Here is a 24,800-nt window from a genome sequence, read left to right as displayed (position 1 = left end):
ACAAAATGGAGGAGCTAGTCAGGAAGCGGAGTTGGGGGCATGCCCCTAACTGGATCAGTGGTACTCAGCTGGAGATAGTTGAGAGGGCAAAGTTCCCGAGAGCATTGATCACTAATCTGCCCTAGTCAACCCATATCAACTCAATAGTCAAGAAAGCACATCAGCGTCTCTACTTACTCAGGAGGCTAACAAATTTCAGCATGCTCACAAGGAGTCTCACCAATTTTTTTTAAATAGATGCACATCTGGATGCACCACAGTATGGTTTGACAACTGCTTGTCCCAAGACCACAAGAAACTACAGAGTTGCGAGCACAACCCAGCCTTCCAGCTATCAACTCAATCTATACTTCCCATTGCCTTGGAAAAGCAACGAACCCTAATCAAGGCACCTCCCACCGTAGTTATACTCTCTTCTGCCCAGAAGAATTAAAAAGTCAATATATATATATATATATGTATGAATAGATTCAAGAACAGCTTCTTGAACATATTATTAGACTTTTGAATGGACCTCAAATTTTAAATCTGATGTTGGTCTTGTTCTTTGTGCACCTCTACTGCAGCTATAACATTCTATTCTTCTCTCTGTTCTATTACCCAATGCAGTGCATGTTATGATCTGTTTGCACTGAGTGCAAAATAACATTTTTCACTGTACTTCAGCACATGACAATAATAAATCAAATCATTGTTGCTAAATTCAATTCACACAGATAATGGAAGCATTATCTAGACTATAATGAGTAACACTTCACAACATCTGTAACTTCTATTAGCAAAACTTTAGGTGAGTAGGCTAGCAAAGTCTATCGATCACCTGGGATACTGCATTGTTTGCAGTGTGCAGGTCTCGTAGTCTTCCAAAAGGTGAATAAACCTGCAATTAACTGTTTGCAGCAAGTAACTCAACTGTTTGGCTAATTCCCACTGTGTAGAAAGTGTCAGTCATGGACAAGTTAGAACGTAAAATGGAACATATAGTCATATCTGTCTCAGGCAATCCAAGCATTCATGAATGCAGTGACCAATAAGTACAAATGCTACTGTACATACCACCAGGTGGGTCATTACTCTTGCACAGCATTTCATGATGGCCTGTTGACCAGGGCTGGGTGGTGATGCCGAGCAACAGATCCAATGGGTACAAATGTGGAACAATTAAGAATTGCACACATTTTGTCAATGTAACTGTCCATTTAGAGAGGACAACTACATAAATATGCATGCCTCTGTTGACCTTGAGACTTCACTGTGCCAAACATTCATACTACATGGGAAAACAGAACAAATTATGAGTATCCCGCAACAGTCACAAGCTAACAGGAAGTCCCATCTTCAAGAATTCTGACTCAGTTTAGGTGCTGGCTTGTGGTAGACTGGGAATAAAAACTCAAACGCAGTAAATACCTTCTCCAACTTCATGTGGGAGACACACACAAGGACATTCCCTTTACTTTCAGAGAATATAATGATCAGACCTTTTTACTAAAGTGAGTTTACATTGCTTCAAGCAAGTAATACTCATGGTCATATAGTAGCACAAAACATTCAATCAAAAAGTGAAAAGCACTTCTGCACCTCATTTCAAGTGTAATGTAGATAGGATATGGTATAGATTAGTAAATCTTACAATTAATCTGTTTAATGCATTATCATTCACATTCAATTGTGGAACTGTGTCTTATTTTATTTTAACAATCTCTCTTGGAAACAGACACAAGGTTGGGCCAGTGATCAGCAGACTGAGAATTTTTATAGGTTAGCAAGAAAGTAATAAAAAAAAGAGTATAAGTAATGTCACAAGCAGATTACATTGACCTCAAGTTCACAGAGGGAAGAATGAAAGAGGTTGGCTAGAAATGTATTAGGATAATGAACGAAGTCAAGGGTGAGGAAGTCTGGATAGGCAGGGCACAGTTCTATGATTCAAAAGGTGAGAACATGCAGGCTTGACGATGGTACCTATAATCGGCTAAAAGCTCATCTCAGGTTCAAACAGGAGGCTGAAGTTACAAACACAGTCTTGTTCTACTTCAAAAAAGATAGGTGCCAAAAGTATGGTTAGGTTCTTTTGGATATTCAATAATACTCACAATAAAAGGGAATCAGATGATTAGAAATAAAATATAAAAACAGCATTCGTCTTTCCATCTACACAAGCACAAAATCCCTACCATTAAACAAAGAAATTTATTTCCAGTTGTTAAACACCAAAACAAACAGCATTCATATCTTATCTTGTTCTTTCCAGTCTGACTAGAGTATACTTTACAGTTTCTATTTGTCTCCAGTAGATTTCAGGGAGATGCAGCGATTCAACATTACAGATAGCTTATGCTTAAGCAGTGGAAAACAAAAAAAAAGGTGCAGGAGTAGGCTATTCAGCCCTTCAAGACCGCTCCACCATTCAATATGATCATAGCTAATCATGCAATTTCAGTATACCATTCCCACTTTCTCTCCTTGATTCCTTTAGCCTAAAGGGCTACATCCAGCTCCCTCTCGAATATATGTAATAAACTGGCCCTAATAGCTTTCCATGGTAGAGTATTCCACAAGCTCACAATTCTGAGCAAAGAATCTCTTCCCCATTTCAGTCCTGATTAGCTTACCACTTATTCTTAGACTGCGACCCCAGAAGCATTCTTCCCACATCTAGCTTGTCCAGTCTAATCAGTGTTAGATGTTTCTATGAGATTGCCCGCTCATTCTTCTATATTCCACTGATTCCAACTTAGTCAATCCAGTCTTTCTTCACGTGCCAGTCCTGCCATCCCAGGAATCAGTCTAAAATAGCATTTTGTACTTGCCTTTACATTAAAAAAAACCAACACCTATGGTTGACACCATTATTTAACCAGTGGAATACAAAATAAAATCAGCATTATGTTAATTAAACAAATAAATGAAAATAAAGCATCGAATTCTTTCTTTCCTCTGACCTAACTGAAAACTGACATTATTAAATGCTCCCAGGTCCAACAGGAGAAGACAGAAACTGCCAGGTGGATCTCCTCACACAAAGTCAGAAACTGTTCTGGCTAAATAAGACAACTATAAAACAAGGTATCATATTTTAAGAATGAAACTGAACAGACAGGATCACATTCACATGTTTAGTACTATTCTGTGCAAAATGTTCCAATTCCAACAACCAAGAAAAGTAACTACACTTCTAAAATATTCTATAATTTTTAACAACTGATAATTCAAGAAAAACTGATAAATATGCAACCAAAGCTGAAAGATGCATGATCATGGTTGTAGGCCAGAGAAATGCAGCACACAATTTACACACAGCAAGGTTCCAGAAATAGTAAGAAAAAATAATCATATTTAGTAAGACTGGCGAAGTTTTAAAAATTAACGCCAATTTCTTTGAACAGTGCATGGGATCCTGATGAAGGACTTCTGCCCAAAATGTCGACTCTCCTGCTCCTCGGATGCTACCTGACCTGCAGTGCTTTTCCAGCACCCCACACTCTACTCTAATCTCCAACATCTGCAGTCCTCACTGTCGCCATGGGATCTTTTATATTTAGCCAAGATCTCCAATGCAACCTCGATTCAAAGTCTTATTTTAAGATATCCCTGAATTTCACATTCTGCCTGTAGAATGTACTGAGGTATCTATAATGAAGCTTTGCACCTACGTGTTTTTAAACTCAAATCTGAAAATGTTGCCACTGAATCAGATATCATGATAGCACTTTCAAATTAGTATATTAGTAGTATGCAGTAATGTGATCAGAGTAAATCTTTAAAGCAAATGAAAATACATAGTCAGAAACATAATGACCATTTTCAACTATGTCACCCATGTCTGAAAAGTACACTTTAAAAGAAAGAAATCAGTATTGACTTCTGCAGTATTGCCTGTGGTCAGAATATGATTTCATACACAGACATACGATACTGTACGAGACCATCCTCCTGCAGAAGGTGTCAGTGTCTGTGTTGGGGTCTGACATTACAATCTGCAATTGTTGGATTCAATTGTTAGTTGCATCCAGAAGACTGCAAGAAGCCTAACTGAGAGAAACTGGCCCTGTTTCTTCAGCTTCAAATCAAACCAAGTACAGTAATGTACTAAGGACCGATATCAGCTTAACTACAAGGTAGAAAATGAGAAGGGGACACCACCAGAACCTCAGTATCATTCTTGTGGATTAAGCTGAAGCATTTCACAAAGCAATCACCAAACGTGCATTCATTATATTAAATGCAGCAGAGTGCATTATAAACAGTATATCAAATTGAAAACAGTACATGTAAACTAGTGCTCCTAATGAATGGAAGCTCAGATGGTAAGGACAAAGATAAAAAGATAGGTGTTATATCACCTGCACTTTCATGGAAAGGTGCAATGCACACTGCCAGGATGTTGGCGATTACTAATCCTATATCCACTGATATTAGGAGAAACAAATTCCACCCTCTGGAGGAAAAAATTTCAATAATTAACACCCCCCAACCCTGGGGAATGATGTTCCTTCTCATCTCAGTCCAAAATAAGTTGAATGAATGGACGTTTTAAAAAAAATTCATTCATGGAACGAGGGCATCACTGGCTAGGGAGTATTTATTGCTCACCTCTAATTGCCCAGGGGACAGTTAAGAGACAATCACATTGATATAGTCTGGAATCATATTATAGGCCAGACCAAGTAAGGATGGCAGTTTTCTTCCCGAAAGGACATTAGTGAACCAGATCAGTTTTTCCGACAATCAATGATGGATTCATAGCCATCATTAGACTTTTAATTCCAGACATTTTTCTTCCCCTTTTCATTGAACTCAAATTCCACCATTTGCCGAGGCAGGATTCAAACCCAAGTTCCCAGAACATTATCCAAGTCTCTGGATTAACAGTCCAGTGATAATACCACTCAGACATCGCCTCGTCCCTATGAAATGAATGAATTTTTCCAAGACTGTGTCTGATATTAGACCCACAGCCACAGAAAACATTCTACACAGAACATCTACTATTCATATCCCACAAAGATTTTCAGATGTTTTCGGAAATTGTTTCTCATTGTTTAAAACTCTAGAGAATCTCCACAGAACTCAATCTCACTATCCCAAAAATCAGTCCGTTGCACTCCCGCTTTGGCAAGTGTACTTTATTGGACAAGGGAACCAGACTACACACAATATTTCAGGTTTGGCCTTATTAGAGTTCCATTCAACTGCGTTACAACACAGGGTAAACCCTTCCGCTAATTTAAACCAGACAGACAGAGAAGCTCACCTTGTGTGGTAATCTGGTAAATTTCAAGAGGCAAGGAACCATCCTAGATCTCACTATTTAACATAAAAGAATTTATTCTTTAAGTCCAAAAGAGAACATTAAACAACTATTTCCAAATCCTTTCTCTTAAACCTATCTTTTACCCCCCACTCTACAATACTGGTCTGATAATAAAAACCAGATTAAAATTTACAAAAATAAAAATCATGTTTCAAAACCAGTCAACTTTGTCGATTCTCCTTTGTAGATTTTTTGTTATATTTTCTTGGGTTGTCTCTTCTTTGGTCTTCTGCTGCACAACTATTCTTATGGATAGGTACATTTCAGAGAGCTATTATATGCAAAACATCAGATCAGTTCATTGGTTTGATGTCATCAAAACATTAACTTCAAATTCGATTGGATTTCGGACTCTGGGGCATAATTTAAACTGATTGGCTGAATCTGAATTTGTTTTTGGCAACACAGCACTAGATATTTGCATCAACTAAATGTTACATTTTTAAATTGTTCAGCACACTGTGCTTTCAGTCCTTGCCAGCTTCTTCTCTCGCTTAAAAGTATATACACACTTGCACAATATTAAATTCAATTAAGGGGAGGGCGATAATGGCAGACAAAGCTGGGTAGACCACTGTTCAAGGAAAAGATTGTGACCTGAGAACACTGGGGGAACAATGGGAAATCGCTGGGCACAAGATATGGTCCCAAAGGTCAAGGAAGAAAAATTTCAATATCATGCCAAACTTGAAATTGATTCAAATGGGATTAAGGAAATAATTCCAAGTTTTCTGTTAAAAAACTGAAATTAGTGGGAAAGTGGAAGAGAGTTATTAGTATCCATGAGTTTGTGAAGTAATCCCTGACATCTGAAAGAAAATGTTCTTTTATTAAGAAGTCGGAATAATTGCAGGATACAAGGAGAACTAGCCATTTGGATACAGAACTGGCTCAAAAGGTAGAATCGGGATTAGTGGTGCTGGAAGAGCACAGCAGTTCAGGCTGCATCCGAGGAGCAGTGAAATTGATGTTTTGGGCAAAAGCCCTTCATCAGGAATAACTGATGAGGGGCTTTTGCTGGAAACGTCAATTTTACTACTCCTCGGATGCTGCCTGAACTGCTGTGCTCTTCCAGCACCACTAATCCAGAATCTGGTTTCCAGCATCTGCAGTCATTGTTTTTTTACCTCAAAAGGTAGAAGACAGATGGTGGTGGTGGTGGTGAAGAGTTATTTTTCAGACTGGAGACCTGTGACCAGTAGTGTGCCACAAGGATTGGTGCTGGGTGCACTACTTTTCATCATTTATATAATGGTTTGGATATGAACATTGGAGATATAATTAGTAAATTTGCAGATGACACCAAAATTGGAGGTGTAGTGGACAGTGAAGAAGGTTACCTCAGATTACAAATGGAATTAGATTACTTACAGTGTGGAAACAGGCCCTTCGGCCCAACAAGTCCACACCGACCTGCCGAAGCGCAACCCACCCATACCCCTACATTTACCCCTTACCTAACACTAGGCAATTTAGCATGGCCAATTCACCTGACCCGCACATCTTTGGATTGTGGGAGGAAACCGGAGCACCCGGAGGAAACCCACGCAGACACAGGGAGAATGTGCAAACTCCACACAGTCAGTCAATCGCCTGAGGCGGGAAATGAACCCGGGTCTCTGGCGCTGTGAGGCAGCAGTGCTAACCACTGTGCCACCGTGCCGCCCACAAATCTTGATCAGATGGGCCAATGGGCCGAGGAGTGGCAGATGCAGTTTAATTGACATAAATGTGAGGAGCCCAGCTTTGGGAAAGCAAATTTTAGCAGGACTTAGAACATAGAACAGTACAGCACAGAACAGGCCCTTCAGCCCACGATGTTGTGCCAACCTATACACTTAATAGTAAGGTCTTAGGGAGTGTTGCTGAAGAGACTTTGTAGTGCAGGTTCATAGCTCCTTGAAAGTAGAGTCGCAGCTAGATAGGATAGTGAAGGCGGCATTTGGTATGCTTTCTTTTATTGGTCAGACCATTGAGCATAAGAGTTAGGAGATCATGTTGCGGCTGTACAGGGCATTGGTCAGACCACTTTTCAAATATTGCATGCAATTCTGGTATCCTTCTTATTGGAAGGATGCTGTGAAACTGGAAAAGGTTCAGAAAAGATTTGCAAGGATGTTGCCAGGGTTGGAGGATTTGAGCTTTAGGGAGAGACTGAATAGGCTTGGGCTGTTTTCCCTGGAGCTTTGAAGGCTGAGGGGAGACCTCAGGAGGTTTACAAAAATCATGAGGAGCATGGATAGGATAGACAGATAAAGTCTTTTTCCCTGGGATGGGTGAAGTCCAGGATCAGAGGGCATAGGTTTTGGGTGAGAGAGGAAAGATATAAAAAGGGACCTAAGGGGCAACATTTTCACGCAGAGGGTGGAATGAGCTGCCGGAGGAAGTGGCTGATTAGCAACATTTAAAAGGCATCTGGAGGGGAATATGAATAGGAAGGGTTTACAGGGATATCAGCCAAGTCCTGGCAAATGGGACTAGAGTAGGTGGGATGTCAGGTAGGCATGGAGTAGTTGGACCAAAGGGTCTGTTTCCGTGCTGTACATCTCTATGACTAAGACAACATATTACAATCTTACTTAGAACACTACCACAGGATAATCCATACTCTAACACATGCAACACTAATGAGATAGGAGACCTATAAAGAAATACTGAGTGAGGAGCAGATTTTGTTTCACTCAGTAGTTTCAGTAGCCACAGTGCAGACATCAATTGCACAATATCATATCGCCTCTGTATGTGTGCAGGAGGACAATATTAACTGTGACTAATTGCTATGTAAAGAATGACGAGCAGCAGTAGAACATAATGTTCATCTCTACCTACACTGAATCATTTCAGCACAAGTCCAGAGTCATCCACAGCATTTGCAAATAACTTCAAGTACTTCTGCAAACAGCTCATGGCAACACTATCAGCTAACCTGATATAGTTTCCTATTGCAGTTCATTCTTTAAAAATGTTTTCAGCATGAATTCAATCTTAAATCCTATTTTGATTTTCACACTAAAGGCAGTGGAGGCACATTTGTGTGCCCACAAAATGTACCAAATTCGGACTATAGTTAAAACATCTTTGAACGAGTTACAGTAATCAATGGAAATTTGGCAATCCTTTAAGAATGACGGACCAAACGGTCACTAGATGAAAATCATACCTGCAGTTGTGAAAAGGTTAAAGACATGCTGTAAATCTGTTAACAGATCATTCTCATTAAGGGGTTAATCAACCTGCTGTGGATGTTCAACTTTTTTTTCTCCAAAGTTACTCGACTTGCACTATTAGAAGAAGAAATCACATATTTCAGCACTTTTTTTGGCCCAACTAGGATTGCCAGCATTAGTACTGACCTTGTTGTCTATAATAAACCACAGGAAATCTAAGGCACATTGATAGTCACAAGGGGACTAACTAGATGAATTTCCAGAGAGATTTAAATGCCTGGTACTAGATATTTAAATAAAGGTTATATCACTGATTTTGCCAGATGTATCATCATGACTATCTACTTAATCAGAGCTGTAGCTCATAACACACCCTCTGACTCACTGAGTTTGTATTCTCAGGACACTTATCAAACACCCTGTTTGAATGAACAATTTGCACCCCCCCCCCCCCCAATCATTGTGCAAATCCACCAACTATTTGAGTGGAGCTATCATTAATCTAATTCTTTCAAATAGATGCATAAACCCTTTATGCTTTTCAAAGTAGAATTGAAACAGTATCTCCTGTCACCACACAGAAATCAACATCAACTCCACCCAAGACAGTCACACGGCCTCCCAGGTCACTTAACTGCTGATCAAACACCATGTCGCATTGGTGGCATGTGTCCCCCCTATATTTGAAGAGGCAAAAAGCAATCCAATTACAACATACTATATTCTTTTATACAGTAAAAGCTTCATTTCTTTAAAATCTAAACAGTAGCTACCACTTCCAATAGTTCATCTATCCTAGATGTGGGTTGTCACTGAGTTGGAAGTTCATTTGCAGATGTTTCGTCACCATATTAGGTAACATCTTCAGTGAGCCTCTGGGCATACCAGTGCTGATGTTGCCTGCTTTCTATTTATATGCTTGGGTTTCCTTGGGTTGGTGATGTCATTTCCTGTTCTTTGTCTTGGGGATGGTAAATGGGGTCCAAGTCAATGTGTTTGTTGATAGAGTTCTGGGTGAAATGTCATGTTTCTAGGAATTCTCGTGCGTGTCTCTGTTTGGCTTGTCCTTGGATGAACGAGTTGTCCCAGTTGAAGTGGTGTCCTTCCTTAACTGTATGTAAGGCTACTAGTGAGAGAGGATCATGTCATTTTGTGGCTAGTTGATGCTCATGTACCCTGGTGGCTAGTTTTCTGCCTGTTTGTCCAATGTAGTGTCTGTAACACTACAACTTTTTGTAACAAAAGATAACCATACATATAAAGAAGGACACCACATCCATCCTAGGACAAGCCAAACAGAGGCACACACAAGAATTCCTAGAAGCATGGCATTCCAACCGGTGAGCAAAGTTAAAAATCACAACACACGTTGTAGTCCAACCGGTTCATTCGGAAGCTCTAGTTTTTGGAGCGCTGCTCCTTTATCAGGTGGTGCAGGATATGACAAATTCTGCAAAGAGGGTGGTGATAGAGGGCTGCTTTTCAAACTGGAGGTCTTTGATCAGTGGTGTGCCACAAGGATCAGTGCTGGGTCCACTGCTTTCTGTCATTTACATAAATGATTTGGGTGCAAACATAGGCACAGTTAGTACATGTACAGATGACACCAAAATTGGTGGCATACTGGATAGTGAAGCATGTTACCTCAAGAGTATAATGGGATCTTGATCAGAGGGGCCAATTGGCTGAGGAGTGGCAGATGGAGTTTTATTTGAAGAAATATGATGTGCTGCTTTTTGGAAAAGCAAATCAGATCAGGACTTACTTAATGGTAAGATCCTGGGGAGTGTTGCTGAACAAAGAAAAGAGTGCAGGTTCACAGTTCTTTGCAATTAGAATCACAGACAGACAGGATAGTGAAAGCAGTTTTTGATTTGCTTGCTTTTATTGATCAGTGCATGGAGTATAGGAGTTGGGAGGTCATGTTGCGGATGTACTGGACATTGGTTAGGGCACTTTTGGAATATTGCATGCAATTCTCATCTCCCAGTTGTAAAAACGTTGTAATGAAACTTGAAAGGGTTCAGAGAAGATTTAGAAACATGCTGCCAGAGTTGGAGAGTTTGAGCTACAGGGAGAGGCTTAATAGGCTAGTTTTCTCTGAGGCTGACAGGTGACCTTATAGAAGTTTATAAAGGTCATGAGAGTCATGGGTAGGGTGAGTAGCCAAGGTCTTTTCCCTGAGGTGGGCAGGGCATAGATTTAAGATGAAAGGGAAAAGATTTAAAAGGGACCTAAGGGGCAACATTTTCACAAAGAGGGTGTTTGTGTATGGAATGAGCTGCCTGGGGAAGTGGACGAGAATGGTACTATTACAACATTTAAAATGCATCTGAATGGGTACATGAAAAGGAAGGGTTTAAAACGATGTGGACCAATGCTTACAAATGGGACTAGATTAATTTAGGATATCTGATCAGCATGGATGAGTTGGACGAGAGGGTCTGTTTCTATGCTGTACAGCTCTATGGGGATTCTGACTGTGAGGGAGAGAAGGTTTGTGTTGAATGTTTTCTTAAAAATAACCCAGTCTACAAGCAATGGGTTTCAAGAAGCACCTCAGACCTTTGTTATGGTGATCTGGAATGGAGTACCCAAAAGACTGAGCCCATACTATGCGTAGTCTGATCATTTCAGACTAAGAAGAGAAAAATCTTCACGCTCTTCTGAAATTTTGGAATCATCTGCAATGATTATCACCTCAGCCAATTCTGTTATGTTCACTGAAAGATATCAGCCTGAATATTTTACATCACCCAAAAGAGTGAACCATGTTTAATATCACATCTGTTTCACAAACTGTAGCTGGAAGCATCCTCTCCATACTGTCCTGTCCAACCCATTTCAAAACCTCTCAGATTTCTAAGTCTTTTCTTTCCTGAAGAGTTCCAACCTGTTCAAATTGATTACAAGAGCTGTAATCACCTAATTTTGCCCTATAGTAAATCACTTCCACATTTTGCCCAGTACTTTTATGGCTTGTTCTAGATGAGACCAGTGCTCCACTCAGTACTCCTTATATGGACATGTTCAGTATCACATCAGTGCTTAATTTAATACTGCTACAAATAAATGAGTGTGCTTTATCATATCTAATAATTTTGATTGTCTTTGATGCTGCTTTTAATTATTTGTCTACTTCCATTCCAAGATGGATTTATTTTTCAACCCTTTCATTTTCTAAAAAGGTAGGTAATGTTTCTTTTCGACCCTCAGACAGCTTATATTTAGCCACCTCATCTGTATTAAAATTCACTTGTTATTTAACTCCCCAGCCTGCAACTTGCATTCTTGCTCAGTGTTAGCTTTGCTCCCTTGATATCATTTGCAAATTGATCTGGAGTCCCTTAACCTTAAGCCCAAATTAATATAAATTGTGAAGTCACATCCTAGTGATGATACATGCAAAATACTACCTTCAAACCTATTCCAATCTCTACTCATTTTCCTATCTATTCAGTTATTTATGCCCCGACCAAATGTCCTAACTTTTGTCATAAGTCTGGGTTCACTCTCTTAAAGGTCTGACTTCTACTCAGTTTTTGCAATTTCCATTAGAATGCTGACTTTTATTGCAACGGGTTTTGTACCACTAATTTCTTCAACTGCAGAATGGACTTTCAAGGTTCACATGGCATCAGCTGGAGAAACTGAAAATGAATGTGTGGCACACAGATTGGCATGGGCAGATTCTCAGTAAATGTGCAAGCGCTCAGCTCATAGGGAACATTGGTCAAGGGAACTGAATATGAAATATTTTTTACTGCAGTTTTTAAACTAAAGGGCCTTACTGAGTCACCATCTGAAGCATTGTGTAGACTTCTGTTCCCTTTGAGTGATATAACTGCATTAGCAGCTCAGAGGATCACTCAACTCAAGGAGATGATTTATCCTGTGGTGGAAAGGTTAGACAAGCTAGGTTGTACTCATTGGAATATAGAAGAATGTGAGCTGATCAATTTGAAGCAAAAGATCTGGAGGAGACTTGATAGGTGTATATTTTGAGAAAGTTTCCTCTTGAGGAAAAGTTAGAACTAGAGGGCAGAATTTAAACTTAAAGAGCAACCCCTTTCACAACCAAGTTGAAAACAATATTTTTCTCTTAGGAAGGATTGTTAGTCTAAGGAATTCACTTCCCCTGCAGGTTATGGTCCTTGTGTCATTGAATGTCAAGACAGAACCAATTTTTTTGTTGACTACACAAATGCCAGGCAATGAACATCTCCAAGAAGAGATGATCTAACCACTACCGCTTGACATTCAGTGGTGTTACTATCACTGAATATCCCATTGCCAACAGTGAGGGTTACAATTGACCAGAAATTCAACTAGACTCACCACATAAACAATGGCTATAACAGCAGGTCAGAGGCTAGGAATTCTGTGGCAAGTGTCTCACCTCCTGACTCCCCAAAACCTGTCCTCCATCTACAAGGCACAAATCAGGAGTGCGATGGGTACTCTCCACTTGCCTGGATGGGGGCAGCTCCAACAACGCTTAGGAAGCTTGACAACATCCAAGACAAACCAGCCTGTTTGATTGGCACCATTCACAACCATCCACCACCAATGCTCTGTCGTAGCTATATGTACTATCTACAAGTTGCACTACAGAAATTCAAAGATCCTTCGACAACACCTTCCAAAACCACAACCACTTACATCTCAAAAGACAAGGGCATCTGATACATAAGAACACCACTTCTTGCAAGTTCCCTTCCAAGTAACAGTTCCTTCACTGTCACTGGATCAAAACCCCAAGAACACTGAGTCAACTACAACAGGTTGACTGCAGCTATTCAACAAGGCTGCTCAACACCACTTTCTCAAGGATAACTTTGGACAGGCAAAAGGCGTGGCACTGGAAAAGAACAGCACGTCAGGCAGTATCCGAGGAGCAGGAGAATTCACGGTTCGGACATAAACATTCATTCTCCTGCTCCTCCGATGCTGCCTGACCAGCTGTGCTTTTCCACTGCCACACTTTTCGACTCTGATCTCCAGTCCTCACTTTCTCCTCAGCAGAACACCAACACACCATTAGTAAATAAAAGGAAAATTGACTCCCTTATCATGGAACACAAGTGGCGGCGCATTAATTACTTCACAACTAGACCAGCATTGAGCTTATTGAATGGCATAACAGGTTCAAAGGGCTAACCCCATTCGGAAGTCTTAGGTCACACTGTTGGCTCTTTAGTGAAGTCTTAGATTCATTAAACAGACTCCAGGTTGACCACACACTTTTCTGCTTCTTGATGTCATATCATTTTAAGTGTAGATTCATGCACCTCCCCGTAACAGTAACATCACTTCGACTGGTTACTCAATCCCAGGTCGTGATTTTAGATCCCCTTAGTTATAATCGGAGAATGATACATCACAGGAAACAATTCAGTTCATTATATCTGTGACTTCTCGCTGAAAGAACTACTAATTAGTCCCACTCCTCTGCTCTTCCCTTATAAGCCTTGCCATTTTTTAAGCCTCCTACTTGTCACATCCCACTTGATGACTCGAGGCTTTCTCATCACGCCGCTCAACGAGTTCATCACCGTGCCCTAACTCCACCGCCAAGAGGATGAAGGACACGCCGGTGTAACTGAAAGGCGGAGAAATTGTAGGGAGGATGGGGAAAGGCAGAGAGAGGAAAATCAACCTCGAATTGATGGGAAAGTTTATCCCCATCGGTCTGTCCAAACTCGGCAGCTGATATAATTGGAGCCGATTGGAAACACAACCTTTCCCTGAGTGAGTGACAAGATCAAAGACCGTCTGATCGGATCAGGCCCTCACCTGTCTCCTTATTGATGATTAAGCATCAAAGAAAACAATGTTCCCGGGAAACCGGCGCTTCACCCACTGCTGTCCCCCCGCCCCCCCACCCCCACTCCGGGAGGGCGCGAGAGCCGAACGTGGCGAGCGCGCGGATTCCAAACGCTTGGCCGCGAGCTCCGGCCGTTGCAGTTCAAACCCCCGCCAGCCCAGGGCTTCCATATCCACCCGGACTGATGGAGACTCCTATTCTAACCGCCTCTTCCTTACCTGGAGGGAGAGGCAGAGGCTGATCCCTGTCGATCTCCACCTCTGCCGCTGACAGCCGGGCTAACTTGGAGCCGAAACTTTGGGAGAGTTTTACCGGGTGAGTTTACAGCCGGGTTAAGCGGGTGTCAGGACGGTGGCCGGGCCGGCCGGCTGCTGTTAACTTTCGCGTCCCCGGCTGGCTGTCAGCCTGTGTCTGTCCCGCTTCCCACTCAGTCTCCGAGCTCTCACTCTTCTTTTCTTTCTCTCCTTTTGTCTTCGTTCTCCGCCCGGCTACACAGATAGGGCGCGAAAACAGCGTGCCCAATCCAATCAAACTTTGCTGAAACTTGGTAACAAGCGCTTCTTACATTGGACGCAACTCGCCCACTTCCCTCCAATCCGCATGAACCTCGCATGGGAGTGTGGGATGTGACCATGTGGTGCTTCTTTGTGGGATTTTTAGGGGTGATTTTTTTTCTGTGTCTCTCGTTACGTTAAACGTTGACTAACTCGATTTTGGAGAACTTGGATCCGTCAGGATGGACCTACATCGAGATGTGACGTGAAGGGAAACCTCGATCATGCGGGTGTAACCTCCAGTTATAACGTGCGGGTTTCTATTTATAGTTCCTTGTTCCCCAGCCTGAAAACGAAGACTCCGATGACCATTGGCTGCTTGGCACGGATAGTTGCTGCCGTTGCATTTCTAGTCTTGAGCGAGTTCTGCTGGTGAAAGATTACTCATTTTACGCTCCTGGATTCACACTTCAGTTTCAGATGGAGCAGGGCGAAACGATATGAACATTTTCGTTTTATATTAAAACCAAATTAATTTGGTGTGTGTGTTTTTTTTTCCGTATCAGCGTCGACACCCCCGTGATTTGAGACTTCCTGGTCTGACTTCTGTACGTAGTCAGGTCGCGAAAGAATCAAATTTGTCTGGGATTCTGTCCGTGGTCAAGCAGTTTGACGCTGCATTCAACTGAATTATGGCTACCTGTGGGAGGGATCCCACCACATGTAGAAGCATATCCCTGCAAGTATTAGTCCCGTCAGGAACATAAAAAGATGTAGATGTAGGTTAAAATGAACAAATATTTTGTCCAACAGTGCAGCTATATTCTTAAATAAGTTGCGTAAAAATGTTTATGCAAACGTTTATTTTGAGTTTCCTTTGAGTATGCAGCAAAATTTCATCGGATTTAGATAGGTGCTTTTCATTTATTGTCCATCTTGATATGTGGTGGTGGGCTGCCTCCTTGAGCCATTGCAATCCATGTAGTGCAAGTGCAACTACGTAAGGGAGGTCATTTGGCTGTACGGGAGTTGTGGGGTTTTGACCCAGCAACTGTAAAGGAATGCAAAGTGGTTTAGTCAGGATGGTTTGTGACATGAAGCTAAACTTCATGTGATGTTCCCAAATATCTGCTACACGTTCCCTTTTAAGGTGTGAGAGGGTGTGGGTTTGGAAGGTGCAGTCAAAAGAACTTGTTGAGTTGCTAAGAGCATCTTGTAATTGGCATATGTGGAGATTCTGTCATGTCAGTCGGGCAGATTATGGTAATGTCTGATAAGTAATCACTCTTGCAGAATCATGCCCTCAGATAATCTGTTGCTTAAGTAGTCTGTGGACAGATGCTGAAAATGTGTCTCCTGCTCCTTGGATGCTGCTTGACCTGCTGCGCTTTTCCAGCAACACATTTTCAGCTCTGATCTCCAGCATCCGCAGTCCTCACTTTCTCCTGTGGGACAGATGCCTCAATTTTGGCACAAGCTCCCAGATATTTGTCAGGGTTACTTTGCAGGTTGAGTTTGCTGCTGTTTCCAGTGCCTAGATCAATATTAGTCTGTCTGTTCAGTGAGTGGTTTACTGGGCCATTTCAGGGGGCATTTTAGAGTCAACCACTTTGCTTACACGTCAGCCTGATCAGGTAAGGATGGCAGATTTCATTCCCTGAGATTGTTAGTTAACCAGATGGATTTTTATGATGATTAACCATGGTTTTTTTTGGTTAGTATTAGTCTAGATTTAAATTCTAGTTCTTTTTTTTTCCTGCTAATATTTGGCTTATTTTCATATTATTTACTCCCATTCATATGATCTCTCTCAAGGAAAATGTTCTTTAATTGTTTTTTTCTTTATTGTTTGCTGGGAAAACTATATGGATTCCTTTTTCAGTTCAAGCTTAAAACTAAAGTACAGATATAAAGAGAACTTCCTCGAATCACCACATTGTTGTGTGAAGCACATCAAGATGTTTAATTACATCAATGGCGCTATATAAAATAAGTTGCATTTTTAGTTAGCAAACTTCAAAATGAATGCAATTTTACGCATGTAAAAATGCCAAATGTGGACATAATTGGAAATAACTGCAGCCTGTATTGCTTCCAGTATTCACTAATGTATGACAGAACATGTAAGTCATACTGGAGGCCAATGTCTGTATCGTACAGTTTTCTGAATTGCTGCTTTGAGTCAAAAAGAAATGAGAAGCAAACAAAGAAATTAGCGGTTCAGTTTTAATAGCTTAGGGACCGTTTATAATTGAGTCTTCTAAGAATAACAATTACTTAATCATTACTTCAAAGCAGAAGAAGAGATCATTTAATTCACATTAGTTAATTGAACAAGAAGCCCCTCCTGTGACTGCTCCAGTGCCAATCCCATTGTTGCACCTTATTTTTTTTTATATGCATTTCAGGCTTTCATCTCCAGCAATCCACCTGGATGTTTATCCCAAGTATTAATTATTCTCTGGGTGACAAACAGCTTCTTGTTCATAATATACACATATTCAATAAGAGTGGGGGGGGGGGGTGGATTACAAGGTGTATCAGATTGTGAGGGGCATGGACAGGGTGAATAGAAAGCAGCTATTTTCCCTTAGTTGAAGGGTCAATAACAAGGGGACATGATTTTAAGGTGAAAAGCAGAAGATTTAGAGGAGATGTGAGAAAAAACAACTTTCACCAGAGAGTAGTGGGGTCTGGAATGGATTGCCTGGGTAGTTGAGATGTGTAATATCACAACCTTTTAGAAAATATAGGGTGAGCACTTAAAATTCAAGGCTATGGGTTTAGTGCTGGAAGGTGGGACTAGTGTAGATTTAGTATAGAGTTAATAAGCTTTGGCGGTACAGACTTGATGGGCTAAAGGATTTCTTCTGCGCTGGATGAATCTATGTTTTTCATTAGTTTGAGACAATGTATCCTTGTCCAATACCTAATAAATTCTAAGTGTAGTCTCTCTTGTATCTCAAACCTAGCATCAGCTTTTTTTTGTATTATTTTCAGTGTTTATCCGGCCTTGTTCGTGGTGAAACAAAACTGAAGACTGTCCTTGAGCTGTTGTCTGAATAGAGTGCTGTATAGTTTGATGATAATTTCTGACCTAAATTCAACAGTTTAGCTGTCTATTTCAATAAGCCATTGATTTTATTGATTGTGTTTCTGATTGGTTTAAATATATTTAAGTGTCTCATTATAATTCTTCAATCTCCTTCCATTTGATTCTAACCTACTTCAGCTCCATTCATCGAGTATATATCTTTTGTGGTTAGTTTGTTTATATCATTGATAAAAATGGTATCAATTCAAATGTATGGGGCACCTCATTCGATACTTCACCCATCCAGGTCTAACTCCTTTAGTAAAAATTGATTGCTTTATACCTTTTAACCACCTTTTTATCCATTCCCTGGATGTACACTGATAAATCATCAACCTCGAACATTGATTCTGTTTATCTCTGTCCACAAATGATTCTTTAATTCTTTTTGGCTCGTTACTCTTATTTGACCTTGTAAATACTCAGTGCAATAGTTAACTATTAAAGGCATTGACAATCTCTTATGTAAGGATTTGTTTACATTCATCTGAATTAATCCTAAATTGAACTGGTCTGACGACGTTTATTTATTCTAATTAATAGGACACATTAGAGAGATCTAATTGAAAATGTGCAAAAACTTGGCCAAAGAGTTCTATTTTAAAGGAGCAAAGCAAGAGGAAGATGCAGAGATGTTCAAGCTTGAAATTCCAAAGTTAGGGCCTAGCTAGCTGAAGATGCAGCCATGACTGGTGGAGCAATTAAAATTGGATTATTCAGCCAATTTGAATTCAAGGTGTGTAGATATTGTGGGGGAAGAAAAGATTACAGAGGTGGGAAGGTGAAGGTTGAAATCATCCAAGGATGAGAAGACTCATGCTGCAGAATGTCATAGAGTAATAGACATGTACAGCATGGAAACAGATCCTTCTGTCCATGCTGACCAGATAGCCCAACCCAATCTAGTCCCACCTGCCAGCACCCAGCCCATATCCCTCCAAACCCTTCCTATTTATATACCCATCCAATTGCCTCTTAAATGTTGCAATTGTACCAGCCTCCACCACTTCCTATGGCAGCTCATTCCATACACATACCACCCTCTGTGGAAAAATTGCCCCTTAGGTCTCTTTTATATCTTTCCCTTCTCACTCTTTAACCAATGCCCTCTAGTTATGGTCTCCCTGACCCCAGGGAAAACACTTTGCCTATTTACCCTATCCATGCCCCTTATAATTGTGTAAACCTCTGAGGTTACCCCTCAGCCTCTACTCCAGGGAAAACAGCTCCAGCCTGTTAAGCCTGTCCCTATAGCTCAAATCCTCCAACCCTGGCAACATCCTTGTAAATCTTTTCTGAACCCTTTCAAGTTTCACAACATCTTTCTGATAGGAAGGAGACCAGAATTGCATGTAATATTCCAACAGTGAATAACCTATGTCCTGTTCAGCTGCAACATGATCTCCCAACTCCTGTAATCAGTTCTCTGACTCATAAAGGAAAGCATACCAAATGTATTCTTCACTATCCTATCTATCTGCGACTCCACTTTCAAGGAGCTATGAACCTGCACTCCAAGGTCTCTTTGTTCAGCAACACTCCCTAGGACCTTACCATTAAATGTATAAGTCCTCCTAAGATTTGCTGTCCCAAAATGCAGCACCTCGCATTTATCGGAATTAAACTCCATCTGCCATTTCTCTGCCCATTGGCCCATCTGATCAAGATCCTGTTGTAATCTGAGGTAACCCTCTTCACTGTCCACTACACCTCCAATTTTGGTGTCATCTGCAAACTTAATAACTGTACCTGTTATGCTCACATCCAAATCATTTGTGTAAATGACAAAAAGTAGAGGACCCAGCACCGATTCTTGTGGCCTCCAGATGGAAAAACAACCCTCCACCACCAACCTCTTTCTTCTACCTTTGAGCCAGTTCTGTATCCAAATGACTAGTTCTCCCTGTATTCTGAGAGCTCTAACCTTGCTAATCAGTCTCCCATGGGGAACCTTGTTGAACGCCTTACATCTACCACTCTGCCTACATCAATCCTCTTTGCTGCTTCCTCAAAAAAACTCAATCAAGTTTGTGAGACATGATTTCCCATGCATAAAGCCATGTTGACTATCCCTAATCAGTCCTTGCCTTTCCAAATACATGTACAGCCTTTCCAAATACATGTACAACCTGTCCCTCAGGATTCCCTCCAACAACTTGCCCACTACCGACGTCAGGCTCACTAGTCTATAGTTCCCTGGCTTGTCCTTACCACCCTTCTTAAACAGTGGCACCACGTTAGGCATCTCCAGTCTTTAGGCACCTATCATTGATACAAATATCTCAGCAGGAGGCCCAGCAATCACTTCTCTAGCTTCCCAAAGAGTTCTAGGGTACATCTGATCAGGTCCTGGGGATTTATCCACTTTTGCACGTTTCAAGACATCCAGCACCTCCTTTGTAATATGGACATTTTGCAAGATGTCACCATCTATTTCCCTATAGTCTATATCTTCCATATCCTTTTCCACAGTAAATACTGATGCTAAATACTCGTTTAGTATCTCCCCCATTTTCTGCGGCTCCACACAAAGGCCGCCTTGCTGATCTTTGAGGGGCCCTATTCTCTCCCTAGTTACCATTTTGTCCTTAATGTATTTGTAAAAACTCTTTGGATTCTCCTTAATTCTATTTGCCAAAGCTATCTCATGTCCCCTTTTTGCCTTCCTGATTTCCCTCTTAAGTATACTCCTCCTTCCTTCATACTCTTCTAAGGATTTACTTGATCTATCCTGTCTGTACCTTACACATGCTTCCTTCTTTTTCTTAACCAAACCCTCAATTTCTTTAGTCTTCCATTATTCCCTATACCTACCAGCCTTTCCTTTCACCCTAAAAAGGAATATACTTTCTCTGGATTCTTGTTACCTCATTTCTGAAAGCTTCCCATTTTCCAGCCATCCTGTGAACATCTGCCCCCAATCAATGTGATGAATGAAATTAGTGAATTAGCTCAATGAAAAACATGGTATGGTTCGTGGGCAAGCCATTTCAAGTGAAAGGTGAGAGACATGGAGCTCACCTCAAAGGAAGAGAAAGTCTGTCCCCTTGCTCCTCTAGGTACTAAGATGAAATTTGGTTTTCAGAATGACACTAAGATAAATGGTGAAAGGTATACCTCGCAGGGGTTCTTCAGTTAGTTGGAAGGTAGTTATCACTCAATCAGGTTTCCATTGATGCAATTATCCACAAAAAGCTCATGGATCATATGCATTCATGAAAGAATGGGCATCCTTGAGGGATATGGTGAGAAGTGGTACAGCTGGATTTGGCAAAGTCCTAATATCAGCAATGGAAACAGTGAAATTAGATTAGATTCCCTGCAGTGTGGAAACAGGTACTTTGGCCTAACCAGCCCATACCGTCCCTCCGAAGAGTAACCCACCTAGACCCATTTCCCTCTGACTAACGCACCTTACCTATAGGCAATTTAGCATGGCCAATTCACCTGACTTGCACATCTTTGGACTGTGGAAGGAAGCCGGAGCACCTGGAGGAAACCCATGCAGACAGGGGGAGAATGTGCAAACTCCACAGAGACAGTTGCTAAAGGGACCCTGGTGCTGTGAGGCAGCAGTGCTAACCACTGAGCCACCGTGCCGCCCCAACCACAGAGCCACAAGATGAAAATTAGCAAGCTTAGCCAACACCCCCTCCATTGGCTGGTAATATTGACAATATAGATGAATTTATCCAAAGTACTTTAGCATCGCTCAAATTCACTGTTGTTCTGGGATTGAAACTTGAATTAGCTAAAATGCTCAAGATTACATATCCAGATTTGGAAACAAGTCATGAATCGTTTGGAGAGATAGTACAGAAAGCCAATCAACTTGAGCAAAATATGTATGTTAAATTAAGAACTATGCAAACAGTAGTGGCTGCATCTGGTAGTCCGCCTGATAGTTGTCCCAGAAGATGTCACAACTGTGGCTCAATGGGACATTGGGCAAAAAGGTACTGGTTTAACAAGACGGCAAACCGGCCCCTTGGACAAGACTCGAATCCCTCATATGGTTCACTGACGGAACAGATGTTATTGGAATGCATTAAAAATCTATCTCCTGAGCAGTGGGAGGTACTTCTAAATCTGGGGGAAGAAAAACTGAACTGCCAACTCTTTAGCCCCTAAGCTGCCTTACAAAAATGTCTGTTGTGTTTTAATGGGAATGGGTGTTAGGGCAATTGACTGTTTGTTGGATACTGGAGTTAAGTTGACATGTTTACCTTTAATTGAAGGATGGGATTTACTGATGGACTGGGAACGTAGGACTGCAGTGGGAGTAGGAGAAGAGGTTTGTGTCTTAAGAAGTCATGGCTATTAACCATACGCTAGACCCACACAGCATTCTGGCATCCCTATTGGTAGGGGATTACAACAAGCTATATTTGACAAAGGACAAAAACAACTATAGTCTGTTAAAACTGGCTCTGGTCACCATTGTTTAAACAGCGCCATCATGTATTAAACAATACTGTATTAGCCCTGCTTCCATTGCTGGTACCCTACCTGTTATACGTGAATTGGAACAACAGGATGTACTGGTCATGGTACGTAGCACGTCCAGCAGTCCTGTCTGGCCGGTTAAGAAACTGGATGATACCTGGTGTTGAATCATTGATTATAGGAAAGCTAACCTGTGCATTAATCAAAAGGTGCTTCTGGTAGCTGACCTGTCCACCATTTATAGAGTCATAGAGATGTACAGCATGGAAACAGACCCTTCAGTCCAACCTGTCTACGCCAACCAGATATCCCAAACCAATCTATTCCCACCTGCCAGCAGCTGGCCCATATCCCTTCAAACCTTCCTATTCATATACCCATCCAAATGCCTCTTAAATGTTGCAATTGTACCAGCCTCCACCACATCCTCTGGCAGCTAATACCATACACATACCACCCTCTGCGTGAAAAAGTTGCGCCTTAGGTCTCTTTTATATCTTTCCCCTCTCACCCTAAACCTATGCCCTCTAGTTCTGGACTCCCTGATCCCAGAGAAAAGACTTTGTCTGTTTATCCTGTCCATGCCCCTCATAATTTTGTAAACCTCTATAAGGTCACCTCTCAGCCTCCGACGCTCCTGGGAAAACAGCCCAAGCCTGTTAAGCCTGTCCCGATAGCTCAAATCCTCCAACCCTGGCAACATCCTTGTAAATCTTTTCTGAACCCTTTCAAGTTTCACAACATCTTTCCGATAGGAAGGAGACTAGAATTGCACGCAATATTCCAACAGTGGCTTAACCTATGCTGCAACATGACCTCCCAACTCCTGTACTCAATACTCTGACCAATAAAGGAAAGCATACCAAACACCTTCTTCACTGTCCTATATACCTGCGACTCCATTTTCAAGGAGCTATGAACCTGCACTCCAAGGTCTCTTTGTTCAGCAACACCCCCGAGGACCTTACCATTAAGTGCATAAGTTCTGCTAAGATTTGCTTTCCCAAAATGCAGCACCTCCCATTTATCTGAATTAACTCCATCTGCCACTTCTCTGCCCATTGGCCCATCTAGTCCAGATCCTGTTGTAATCTGAGGTAACCCTTTTCGCTGTCCACTGCACCTCCAATTTTGGTGTCATCTGCAAACTTACTAACTGTACCTCTTATGCTCACATCCAAATCATTTATGTAAATGACAAAAAGTAGAGGACCCAGCACCAATCTTTGTGGCACTCCACTGGTCACAGGCCTCCAGTCTGAAAAACAACCCTCCACCACCACCCTCTGTCTTCCCCCTTTGAGCCAAGTGGCTAGTTCTCCCTGTAATCCATGAGATCTAACCTTGCTAATCAGTCTCCCATGTCAAACACCTTACTGAAGTCCATATAGATCACATCTACGGCTCTGCCCTCATCAATCTTCTTTGTTACTTCCTCAAAAAAACTCAGTCAAGTTTGTGAGACATGATTTCCCACACACAAAGCCATGTTGACTATCCCTAATCAATCCTTGCCTTTCCAAATATATGTACATTCTGGCCCTCAGGATTCCCTCCAACAACTTGCCCACTTCTGAGGTCAGGCTCACCAGTCTGTAATTCCCTGGCTTGTCTTTACCACCCACATTTGCCAACTCCAGTCTTCCGACACCTCACACATGACTATCAATGATACAAATATTTCAGCAAGAGGCCCAGCAATCACTTCTCTAGCTTCCCACAGAGTTCTCGGGTATACCTGATCAGGTCCTGGGGATTTATCCACCTTTAACCGTTTCAAGACATCTAGCACCTCCTCCTCTGTAATCTGGACATTTTGCAAGATGTCACCATCTATTTCCCTACCGTCTATATCTTCCACATCCTTTTCCACAGTAAATACTGATGCAAAATATTCATTTAGTATCTCCCCCATTTTCTGTGCCTCCACACAAAGCTGCCATGCTGATCTTCGAGGGGCCCTATTCCCTCCCTAGTTACCCTTTTGTCCTTAATGTATTTTTAAAAACCCTTTGGATTCTCCTTAATTCTATTTGCCAACGCTATCTCATGTCCCCTTTTTGCCCTCCTGATATTTCTAATTCCCTCTCCCCAGAACATAGATATTTTTCCATCATTGGCATGGCTAATGGATTCTGGCTGTCTCTTTGGCTCCAGAGGTGCAACCTTGGTTCATCTTCAAGGTCCACCCACAACAGTACACCTGGACACACTTGTTTTCAAAGCGTGTTCCAAAAGGTCCTGCAGAATCATTTAGGGGAATTGCCTCCAATTGTCCACAGTTATCAAAAATGTGGATAACATCCTGATAACATCACAGACTGAGGAGCAGCATACGGAAGATTTGTGTACCCACCTTGATCATTTAAATTCTTTTGGTTATAATGCCAATCTTAAGAAGGCACTGATTGCCCCAAGAGGAAGTGGTGTACTTTGAACAGAAAATCTCAGTAGG

At 41.5% G+C, this 24,800-nt stretch overlaps 1 protein-coding gene across 1 annotated transcript in view; it reads right to left on the bottom strand.

Moving 5' to 3' along the window:
- ezh2 (enhancer of zeste 2 polycomb repressive complex 2 subunit) overlaps positions 1 to 14,817 on the bottom strand; it is a 71,886-nt gene extending 57,069 nt beyond the window's left edge. Inside the window, exon 1 of the mRNA XM_060824850.1 lies at positions 14,530 to 14,817. The gene's annotated coding sequence lies outside the window, so the exon portion shown is untranslated. The remainder of the gene's footprint in view (positions 1 to 14,529) is intronic.
- Between the last annotated feature and the right edge of the window lie 9,983 nt (positions 14,818 to 24,800).

This window comes from Hemiscyllium ocellatum, chromosome 5, assembly GCF_020745735.1.
Source record: "Hemiscyllium ocellatum isolate sHemOce1 chromosome 5, sHemOce1.pat.X.cur, whole genome shotgun sequence".
In the NCBI taxonomy this organism is placed as follows: Eukaryota; Metazoa; Chordata; class Chondrichthyes; order Orectolobiformes; family Hemiscylliidae; genus Hemiscyllium; species Hemiscyllium ocellatum.
The sequence above is the reverse complement of the archived record's forward strand: the minus strand, read 5'-3'. Positions and strand labels throughout refer to the sequence as shown.